Genomic DNA, 12,368 nt, shown 5'->3' on the forward strand with positions numbered 1-12,368 from the left:
AGAAAACCTTTGGGTTTGGTTTCTTTGTTTTTCACTTTATTGCTGTAATTGTTTTAGACCTGCCTCTTGCGTCCGCTGGGGGTACACGAATGATCTGCCATACTCGATGCCCTAGTCACATGAAGTCAATATCTTTGTCCCTCTGGTGTCTGACGTGAGCTCACAAATGAACGACTGAGATTCTGAACACATTTTAGTATAATGTAACTTGTTTAAATGTATATTAATGCATTTGCCTAATAACTTAACATGTGGAATTACAAAATATGTAGTTGTGCCACATTATTGTTCCCTTGGATCAAACTGTAGAGTCTGTCCTGCTACAACATCGCAGCTGAAAAGATCTAGTGTGTTTTTTTATCTCTTTGGCCCTAAGGGTTAATCAGAACAACTACATGACTACTACTACATGACACCGAATCTGTGTGTCACCAGCCATCCCTTTCAACACAAGAGAGATCCAGACAGCTGTATTTGGTTTAGTAGCACAGTATTAAATTTTAAAATAATGTGTTTCATAACACATCATACACCGGGGACCAGTAGCCTCATTGCATAACTGCCCACTTTCCTGTGAAGGGACGGACCACCTTTTCCTCTTTTATTGTTTTTATGTCATAATCTGAGGAGATTGTGTCATCTGTCTCTGTCTCACCTCCCCTTTGAGATGAACTATATCACAGGCTCTGTAAACAATCTGTGGATATGTGCTGTTGCTTAGCAACCGTTGGAGGTGGGAGCAATAGGATAAATGCACACTAGTATGGATTTGTATATGTGTGTGCGTGTGTCTGCGTCCATACGTGATGTTATAAGCAAAATGTGACACTATGGGCTTTGGTATGTCCGCTCTATGTATATCTGCGGGATATGAATGTGTGTGACTGAAGGTATGGCCATTTGCATATTGGTGCCTGTATGTTGAAATTTAAATGGACAGAAAGATGAGGAGAGCGGGCGACAATGAAGAGAAATTCAACTGTGGTTAACAGAGGTGACACACTTGATCTGTCACACATCTCTTTAAATACCTGTTTCTGTCTGTCTCACTGAATGTCTATTGTATTGACTGCCTGCCTCTCTTAGTGTATATTCATCTTCATCTCCTGTTGCTAACAGTCTGAACAGCAGACAGAGGGAACAAACTAAATCTGTCACAGCTCTGTCCCTATCCGCCTTTCTGTCTCTCCAACGAGATCTGCCTGCTAGTTTTTCTGTGCCAGCAGTGACCCATTTACACCGAGCATTAATACATATCTGATAAAGATGGTGTGTAGATTGTGTTATGTTTACACCTGGCATTAAAATGTGTCTCCTGTCTACAAATTGAAATCTGATTGCCCTTTCATTTGCAAAAACACTGCGATGCAAAAATGTCATTTCCACAAACACCTTTTAAACAAAATATCATCACGATCATTGTTGTAATGTGGAATGCAAGAATCTGGATCAGAATGCCGGCAGCCAAGACTGGGCAGGCTTTACTTCTAGCTAAGCTGATAGTCCGTACAGGCTCTAAGTAGACTGGCCATAAAACCCAAGACAAGGAACAGTAAGAGCACCAGCCCAACAGGTCATTCCTATCTTTCCTGGGTGCTATGTTCCCAAGTTGTAGGGTTAGTGTTAAGACCCTGGAAACATAGGTAGGCTCCCAGGACAACGAGGTCCAGCTGTGGAGGCAGGCAGCGGTCAGAGCTGATGAAAGGAGTTTTATACTATCAATACTAATTATAAGCAGGTTTTGAGTCACTGGAAAAATACGAAAAGTATTAACACTAAAAAAAAAAGAAGCTGAAACTACAAAATAATTAAAATACATTTGCAGGTGGTGGTGAAAGAGCATGGAGAATATACTGCACGACAAGTACAATGTCTCTGCATGGCTACTAAGTGCCGCTCTTTCGTCCATGACGTTGTAGTTAGCATTGCTAAAGGCTAATGTGGCTAGCTTACTCGTCGTCGTGTAATTAACTTCATTACTACATAACGTGTGAACATCCTGTGTTAAAAACACTCTCCTCTGCACATATGAACAAACAATAACACATATTTTAAGAGACTCCTGACCTGTAAAGGGGAGTAGTAGAATGAAAGATCCACTGACACAAACTTTCCTCAGATCATGTGTGTAATGAAGAAGAAGAAGAAGAAGATGATATACTTTAACAATCCCACAAGGTCTGAAAAACATACGCATGCACAAACAGGACTTATACCAACAACACATAGAGAGATGTCAGAACGAGGGGGCTGCCTCTTGGTGCGGCACCCCGAGCGGTTGGGGGTTCAGGACCACCTTTGGCGGTGCTCCATATCTGTGGTCCAAGCTGGACTTGAACCGGCAACCCTCCAGTTTCCAATCCTTAAAGACTGAGCTACTGCTGCCCCCAAAATGGAGGGAGAAGTGGAAATTTGTTCTCTGCATTTAACCCATCCTAATTAGGAGCAGTGGGCTGCCTTCGTAAAGCGCCCAGGGAGCAGTTGGGATTCAGGGCCTTGCTCAGCAGCACCTTTGGCAATGGTTCGTGCTGGATTCAGTCTGTCGACCCACAGGTGCCCAAGCCGAGTCCCAACAGACTGAGCTAATGCTGCCCCACTGAATGTCTGAAGGGAGGAAGCGATGTGCACCGTAACATAGCTCAACAGTTTCACATTCCCCCCTGCTGGAGCCCTCTAAAAACTGCAACACTCTGGTTCACACCTACTGCTGCTGGTGTTGGAATGACATTTTGCCCGTAAAAAATACGAAATAAGAAAACACAAAAGTACTGTACTGTAACTGCTGCAACTAACAATAACAACATTAACCAAAAACTGTGATTTACCATTAAAATATGAGAATGAATACTAAATATGAACCCATTCAATGTCACTCAACTGCTGTTACTCAACTGCTTTCTCTGACTTAGTGGTAGGTTAATACACATTACTTTTTGCTGTGACTTTGTTCTCTTCTCAAACTGAGATGCAAAGGGATTGCTTGCTGTCTTCTCCTCCTTTCCTGTTGGCGATGTTGTAGGCTAATGTTCGCAAAATGAGAACGTTTAATTGCGAATTTGAACTAGCCTTCAGTATAGTTGGTGCTGCATGTAGTAATGCCATAATAATAACAATAGAGTGGCAAATGTGCATTAATTTTTTATTCATTCATTCTTGTCAAAGTTATCCCCTGAACTGTTTAATAAACCAATCAATGTCAAGTATAGGGAGACGCAGCCCACATAGATGATGATGACAGGACGCAAGCATGTCACGTAAAGTTCTTTAGTGCAGTCGCAGAATTGCAGTGTGAAACCAAACCGAATGTATCAAAACTTGAACTTTAGTTTGGACCTTGGTGTGGATTTTCAGGTGTGAAAGCCCCCTTAGACACAGCCGTTGAGAGTGCCTGGTCAACAGGTGAGAGATACTTTCTACATTGTGATTTCTTTCACCGATCCCGGGGTGTCTGTACCTGCCTGTTTTTCCCAATCTTTTTTGTCACTCATCATGTGTGCTTCTTACCTCTGTATATTTACCACCTGCGTTTTTGTTCCCATGTGAAGCTGCCAGGCAAGCCCTGTTAGTTGGTGAGATATAAAGGAGGTCAGGGGAGCCAGTAAATCAGCTGGGCTTAGAGACAAGCTCCACTCTCCCTGTCCCCAGCTGCTTTTGCTGATTAAACCACTGGGCTGGCACAGAGAAAGAAGGAAAAGGGCAGTGAGAGATGCTGGTAGACTGGCTAAAAATGCAACTAAACTACAAAAGCATTTATTTATTTCCTCTCACTCTGCTCTAACAGTCCGCTCTCTCAAGTTGGGAGCTCGACAGCAGTGGATTGATGGAGTTCACAGTTTTTTTTTTCTCTCTTCATGAAATATGTTCACAGAAAGGGTACATTTGAGTTCATATTAGCACATTGTCCCACTTGGAGTCCTTCATTCAGTAAGCCTAGAAGTAAAATCTCCTACAAGGAAGTTTATAAGGAGGGAAAATAAGGACAACGGATCAACTGAAGTTTAATCAAACAGACAGCTCAACCAATAAAACAACCCATTTGATAAAGTTAGCTAATGAATTTCCCACATACCTGCTCTTTCAGATCTGCCTCTGAGAAATGCTTGTATATCTAAATCTGTCAAATAGACTCACCGGTAATTGAGAGGACTCCTGATATGTCGCTGTGATCTCACAGGAATTTGTTCAGTCCAACATTATTTAATCAAAACAGCAGTGAACACAGCCAGATTCAGCTCAGTGTGCCTCTTTGTACAGTACTGAGCCATAGATGTATTATGAGAACTGGAGACGGTGTTCCAAGATGATCTAGTCTATTGTTATTGAAGCATAATATAAAATTTAATACAAGTATAGCCTAATTGATTGAAAAGGTTTTTTGCAACAAAATCATCAAAAGAATTTGGCCTGGTTCAAACGTTTCAAATGCACCTGTTTTTTCTTGATTCTTCCCTGTTCGTAGGTCTGACATGTTTTTAATTGGGTGGCTCAGGTGCACAGACAGAGAGAGGGGGTGCAGAGAGGCTGGCGGACAGAAAGAGAAAATTGTGACAGAGAGGCTGTAAAGCAGAGCAGGGGTGCGATGGAGCCAGGCCACTTTCATGGGAGTGATGTCCAGTGGTCACTCATCAAACAGAATCCTACTGAGATCCTTTCATTTGTTTTACTCACACTCAACATGACTAACATCTAGCTCATGAGAACCACAGTGTTCTGCCAAATAACAAATGTCAACAGCTGAAGCTGATCAACTACTAATACCAAGTATTAACAGCAAACTCACTCACTCAAAGATGCAGGTTGGATGATCAGTGCTTGTACAGCTGCATACTTGCTTGCTAATTACACTTGGTGCAGGTCCACATCGCATACTTGGATGCAAATGAGTTTCCTCATCGGTGGCGGAGTGCTGTCAAATCACATGCATTTATGCAGACAAGTTCAGATGAACTTCATCCAAACTCTTGGTTCAGCAGTGATATTCCAGTACCACACACATCACTGAACCCATCAACATTCAGCACTCATGTGGGACTGGGTGGGTATTATTTTACCCTAACTAATATTATGTTTATTTATGACAAATAATTAGCAGACATGTGGGTAAAATTACTTACTTTATATTAGTTACATGTATACTAAGGACATGCAGCCACAGACAAACCCAAATGCATATAAGAAGGTTTTCCATCCAGTCAATAGTGTTATGCACAAGCAACTCCTGCAGCCAATCAAAACATTCTTGATGAAATTGTGTGTCGCTTTTATCAGACTGTAATATTTAAAGGTATTGTTTATACAGAGCAGTAGAATACAAATGACAATACCCAACAATTATTTTTGTAAATTACATTAAGATTACACTACATTAGAGCGGATGTAACGATTGGTACATTTTTATGTAAAGTGGCAGAAAAAAGCAGTGTATATTTAGTAGTACTAGTAAATACTGAGATGGTGCAGTTTGCATGACCAGAGCATCATTATGGTCTCTTGACCAACTCTGTAGCATTCTTTGGTAGAGGACTGATGATTTTCTTCTTGTCAACCAGCAGCGGTTGACCAGTTTGATCTATTTTTTTGACCATCAAGAATGACCAGCAAAGACTAGATAACACTACTGGATTTTGTAGGGAACCAAAGGAAAGAATAGGCTAATTTAACCAGCCATGCACTAGGCTAAACATTTTCCAAGACCACAAACCATGCTCTTTGAAGCGGTGCTTAGGTACTGTGATGGTTGAAAATACTGAAATGCTCACAATGACAATGTTAAACATGGTGATTAACAGGTATAATTTCTACCATGTTCACCATCTTAATTTAACATATTAGCATGCTAACATTTGCTAATTAGTGGTGAACATTTGGATGTGTGGACCAAATTTCATGGCATTCAGTTGAGAATATCTATTGAGGCCATAGCAAGGCTAAAAAAGGTTGCTAGCTGACCACCTACCTAGCCTGTTATGTTAACAGTCAGATTGGCTAAGGGGCTTTTTGTCTGCAGCACATCAAATGATTTTTTGCGACCAAAGGAATGGTCTGTACTGAAAACTGTGGAATAATATGCTGCATGACAGGTATGTGAGGACATGCCCATGGTCACACTTCTAACTCTATTTTTTGCAGCATGTTGATTTGAACTCATATGTCAGAGACACTCTCTCTGGACCATAGCTCTGGACTCCCTGGTTGTTATATCATGCAAACACACACACACACACACACACACACACACACACACACTCACATGCTCACAAACTCATACACACTTGTCAGAGAAGCCTGTGTGATGAGATATGTGTTTGTCAATAACACATCTCTCAAGAACCAAAGAAGTGTCAGGTGATGTATGGTCTACTTGTCTTTCTGCTCCCATGATTTTGTGTCCCTGAATGGCTCCTTGCCGGACTGTCTGCCAACAGATGAAGGAATGGACAAGTATATAGATTAAAAATGTGATAAAGCAGTGGGTAAAATTAGATATTATTACTCACCATTAGTCACTTATTATTGGATTATTTTGATTCAATTAGCCACATAATCTAGCATGAAAAGGTCACCGTGGGCTGGTGGGGACTTCTGTGTGTATGTGTTTGGTGTGGGTCAGTGCACTGCATTGACAAAGCGGTGGGGGAAAGTAGATGGAGATACATTGAGCATGAGACAGAAAAGGAAGGAAGAGAGGGCGGATAGAAAGATGACATTGATGGTGATAAGGTGGCAGAAGGTGTGGAGGGTTATCAAGGTGAATGACAAGTAGAGGGAGGGGAAAATAGATCTTGAAAAAGGGACAAGAAATATTGAGTACAGGAGCGGTGGAAGAAAACCCCTCTTCTTTCTTTTTCTTTTTTTTTTTTTACTGTTCCTTTGGAACATGTTGTAACAAGCAGTTTAAAAAAGATTCGTGCAGAATTAATATATAGACAATACATGTATATATTATGCATACACTCACACTACAAACTATCCAGTAGTACTTCCAAGAAACCAGGAATTAGGTGAAAAGTCCAGGTGTGACAAAAACATCTGTAGATTGTTGACACATTCGCCATGTTTCCCTCGCCAGGCGCTAGAGGAAGTCAGGGTGTGTGCTGGTCAAGATGGAGCAGTTATTGATCCAAAACAAAATGACCAAAAAACATGACATTGCAAAAGAAATCAACAATGAATGACAGAAGACCAAAATTGAAGAAAATTACAATTCCTGCATCGACATTGCATACAAAACCCTAAAAAGTAAAGTAGTCATTTTTTAATGTAGGCTAATTATAGACCAGGGCCAGTCACTGGTGGGTAAATTCTTTGAGTAGTTAGCTTTATACCAAGCTACCGTTGTTTGCAAACGTTATTTTAGGATACTGACTTGCGTCTTGCTTTCCAACCCAGGTACAGTAGCTAATCGTTTTCTTTCCCTGTGTTTAGTTTACTTAGCCCTCTGCATTGTCCTGGGCAAGTTATTCAAATTGTCAATCTGGTCGAAGTAGCTTTTCTGCAAGCCTGTCGTACGCTAATGCCTGGACGCTAGTTGGCTAACCTTGTATGCTACCCTGGAACAGGCTTAATGCCTGGGACCACAGACTCTTTATGCCTGGAACATATGCTATATTATTAATTTGGTTCTATTATTTCACAAAGGACCAACAAGAGAATGAAAAAGAATCTTCAGATGCCCTGAGAAAAGAAACACTGTGATGATTACATTTTTATATGGTATACTATGATATGACTGTGTGTTGTTGTCAGTGGGCAGTTAGATGTTTTGTTCTACTTGGGACCAGTTGGCCCTCACAGATGGTCCCACAGACAAATGTCATGTTGGAAATGTCACTAGACGCCAGTTTTACATGGTCACTGCTGGCAAGCCTTCAAGGAGCCAGCAGGGCTGACTCTGGTGTGTGTGTGTTTTGTGCACATGTTAAATGAAATTCCCAAATCTACAGAGTTGTTTTTTTTCCCTGTGTGTATTTGTATGTTTTCAGATGTTCATAAGCAGCTTAATCACACCAAAGTCCTTCACTCGTCTCCAATGGAGTCGCAGCAAGATCCTCTCTAATGAGAAATATTCTTATTTCCCCTCTAATAAAATGCACACAGAAACACATTCCGCACATAGACCCCTCACTTCAGCACAAAAATCTAATTTGCTTAATGCACAGCAAGACGTCATTTGTGAAACATGTTTCTGCTATAGATGGAATGGCATTTACAATGTTGTTTATAATACACATGTTTAAGGCTGACAACAAATAGTTGAAGATTCGATGCTTCGATGGGCGGAGCCTGATTCGACTGTCAATCTCACAGTCAAAGCTTCGCAGAAACAAGGATCATGCCATTTTGGCGATACAGGGGTGCTCAACATCTGATTTTACATAGAACTAGTTTTCTCCCAATAAGTTAATATACAGTCTATTACAATACACATTTCAACATTTAATGCTGTAAATAAACATGTAAAAAGAACAAAAATTTCAATCAGTGCTTTTTAAGTGTGTGAATAAATCCAAAATTGTAACCCTAACCCTGGGTCATCAGTGCGCATGTGTAGGCGTAGCGTGTATGTGTGAAGTGCCAGAAGAGGAACACTTGCTGAAGAGACGGAGACCCAGCTTTTCTGGTGTTGTGCCTAGTTGCCCGAGCCTCGCGGGACTTTCATATAATTTATAACCGTTGATTGAATATTTTATCGTTTTTAAATAGCTGCTACTTGAAATAGACCTGCGGGAAACTGCGACATGCATGCAGTTGTCGGCAGCACGGAATGCACGCAAAACTCTGCCCAAGACTGGTGAATGATAGGCGAGAGAGAGAGAGAGAGAGAGCGAGCGAGAGGAAAGGGTCTTCAAAAAGCCTCAGTTTAGCTGGAAATTTACAGTGTAAGTTGAATGAATAGAGACTGCCGCTCCGCAGCTTCTCAAGATTAAAGCGGAGCTACCGTGTGTTACCCCCAATGCAATCAGCGTGCACAAAAACACACATGATTCGACTATCAGTTGACTACAGGCAGGACTTGACAATTGTGATTCGAAATCCTTAGTCGTGGACAGCCCCACACATGTTTAATAAATTCAGATATTACATAAAGTCTTGTATAATGCAGAAAATAAGTGAAAGCAAAATTTAGACCAGACTGAAAGACTGATGCTCATTTTGAGTTTGTTTATATTCACCCACACAGGTGTGGACCTCATCTCAGGACAGTGGGTGGGTATCAATTTGCACTTAAATACGTAGATCAGTTATGATTTGGACCACAAAAACAACAACAAATGGTCTCTTGTGATCACCACCATGCTTTAAAGATCAGGTTGTATGTATGTACTTGTATTACAATTAGTCAAAGAATTTCAGGAGACACTAAGTATCCGCAGTAATTAATAAACCAGAATATCTCCAACACCTTTTGCTAATGCACAGCCGCACAGGAGTTTTCAATTGTTTCGGTTGATCTCTGCTCAGGCTGAAGTTATGTAGCGCTATGCTGATCTGAACTCAGGTCATTAAACTGCATGTACTTGATGATATATATATATACATATATATATTAAGGCAGATTATATATATTAAATATACATCAATTAAGTAATATGTACTGTATTTATATACTGTATTGTATACACACATACCAAGCCAGCCAAGAACATGCTAGAGATAGTCAATAGCTACCTGCACTTCTTTGTTTTTGTTTTTGCATTGTGCCATTTATTCCCCACTGATATTTTTTCTCACGATTCTTTGAATTCTGTAAAGAATAACTGAGGTGGGGAAAAAGGTATCAGAGCAGCTTGCTAACTGTCAGTTAGCATTAACGGGATCAGAAGTTCAAATGGCTAATTGAAAAGACATACTGTATTTGACTTAGACTCCTGTCTAAAAACTGTCTGCAAACCACTCCACTTTTTGTGCAGCAGGTTATACTCCAACAGAGGATGGTTAAATTAAAATGGATTGAGCAACACAGCTAAGCTAAGCTCTCCATTTCCCCAGGTCTAGATTTAGTAAGTTTGTTGGTGTTGCTGCTACATCATCGTTGCCTTGTGTTTGTTGGTTATATACATGTGTTCATTTTGGCGTTTCTTGGGGGTCAGCCAGGCAGACTAAAGTGTGTTATCATTCTGTGATGATGTGATTGACATCTGCAGATGTTGCACGATGTGCTGTGTGTGTGTAGTTCTGAATCAGAACATCCAATCTGCAGTTTACCTATTTGGGCTAATCGTTTTTGTTCCAGAGCATAAATGTGACGCAGCTCTGTGTTCGTATGCATTCATTTGAAAAATAGGCCAGTTCCCATGAGAATCCCCCTCTCTCCATCTCTGTGTCTCTGTCTTTCTGTCTCTACAGCTACATCTTTTCCTGTCGGTCCATTTTTTCATGATTTCACACCAACAACTCTCCTTTTCTATTTTCTCCAACCATTCATTCTTCTTCTCGCCTTTTGATACTCTTCTCACTTACTTCCTGCTTTCTCTCTCTCTCTCTGTGTCACTTAGTCTCTTACTCAGTGAGTCGGTCACTCACACACACAAGTGCTCGCTCGTTCATTTGCACCTACTCACTCACTACCTGTCCACTCGTACACACACATTTACACTTGCTGGCTCCCATAATCTCCATCATTCTCACTGTTGCCGTACAGTGGATCCTTCTCTCTGTCTCTGACTCCTTCTTAATCCATACTATTAAGTTACATAATTTGATCAGTGCTCTGTCAGTAAGTTGCACTTAGAGCCATTCTGTCTTACAGACGAAGGAAACCTTCCCTGTAGTACTCTTTCACACACATATACAAGTTTGTCATCACTCCTCACTAACTGCTGCTGCAGCATCGTGACCTTATCTATAGTCAAACAGCTTCCCCTGTTTTCTCTGGAAGAAAAGCAGAGGTAACATACCAGCAATTTTACATTTTAGCCCATGAATTACAAATAATGTAGTATAACTATTTTCTAATAACCTAAACCTAAAAGGACCTTTATGACCATGCCAAAAACAACTCAGATGAGTCACATCAACATTTTTGACAACAATGTTTACATTAATTTAACTTTAGTGAAAGTTTTGACAGAATTTCCTGAAAATCTGCAAAAGAAAATGAACATGCGTTTTCATCCAGTATCGCTGTGAATACGGGGAGGTGGGGGTATCGAGATAAACAGCTGGTGGCGTTAATCCTTCAGTCGGTGCCATTGAACCATTGCAGAAGAAGAAGAAAGAGCAAGATGACGTATTGAAAAGAGCGCCAGTCTCATCTCTCCACAGATCTGTTTTTGTCATTGTTTTTAGTTTCTTCAGTGGAGCGGAGGCTGGAGTGACAAAAAACTCACATGCTTCAAGTGCGTCATGATTTTTTCGCTAACTCTGTTTCCATTGTGCCTTGTTGCATTTTGATTTTCCACTTCAGCCAAGGTGTAAAAACTTTTTTGCAATTGTGTTACGCAAATTGTAAATGTGTAGGGAAACAGCTGGATGGAAGTGCACTTGTAGTAGATCATGAAAGTTCTACATAATGTAAGTGTATCATGGGCAGAACTGTGAGTAAATGGCTATGTGTACAATTTTATATAACAATATTGCAAAATAGGAAGCAACGCAAAGAGAGCTTTCCTCTTTGTTTCCGTTTTGCCACGAACGAAACCACTGCACAACAAGCATCCACCATTTCACCAAGCAACTTATTTCACAAAGACAAGCAAATCAGTTTCTTTGAGCATTTTCTCTGATATGACTTAAAGACTTTGTGGATGTATAACAACCTCACTACCATAACCTTTGCTACTTAAAGAGGATGGTCGTTGTCCACCCAGTCACAAGATACTGAAGTAGTAATCTGAGTAAGTGATTTGTAGCTACTAGGCTAAATAAAACACAAAGCCAAGTGTCATGAATAACTGAGTGCAGTAGCAGGAAGCAGAGGTTTGGAACCAAATGCAGACAATAGGCCAGGTGGATGCAGTTAAAACCAAAGATTTATTTAACCTAACTAAACCAGCTTACGCTGGGAGCGTAGTGGCAAAAGTCAAAACAAAAGAAACTCCAACCGAAACACAATCCACAAGGAAACAAAGTATAATGGGTAGCATCCAAAAACACAGAGCAGAGCACGGCAGAGTAATGCAAAGAACACAGCAGGACAGAACACTCAACATTTTCGAGGACAACAGTAACAGAGACTGAACAGAACAAGCAAACATTTAAACACCAGGTAACGAGCAGGGCTGGAGGACATGAGGTGCTTACAGAACACAGACACAGACAAGCAGGTGACACCAACTGAGGGGAACAGACAGGACCAGACCAAAATGCAGAAACTCAAACTGAACACTCAATAGATGAAAATTAAACAGGACATGAAACAAGCAGAC

At 40.7% G+C, this 12,368-nt stretch overlaps 1 protein-coding gene across 1 annotated transcript in view; it reads left to right on the forward strand.

Moving 5' to 3' along the window:
* Positions 1 to 12,368, forward strand: part of LOC119918008 (proton myo-inositol cotransporter-like) — a 74,303-nt gene that overhangs the window by 47,119 nt on the left and 14,816 nt on the right. The gene's annotated exons all lie outside the window — the stretch shown is intronic.

The sequence above is a fragment of the Micropterus salmoides genome, unplaced genomic scaffold, assembly GCF_014851395.1.
Source record: "Micropterus salmoides isolate LMB-PRFRI ecotype aquatic unplaced genomic scaffold, ASM1485139v1 Ms_hic_scaffold_23, whole genome shotgun sequence".
Classification (NCBI taxonomy): Eukaryota; Metazoa; Chordata; class Actinopteri; order Centrarchiformes; family Centrarchidae; genus Micropterus; species Micropterus salmoides.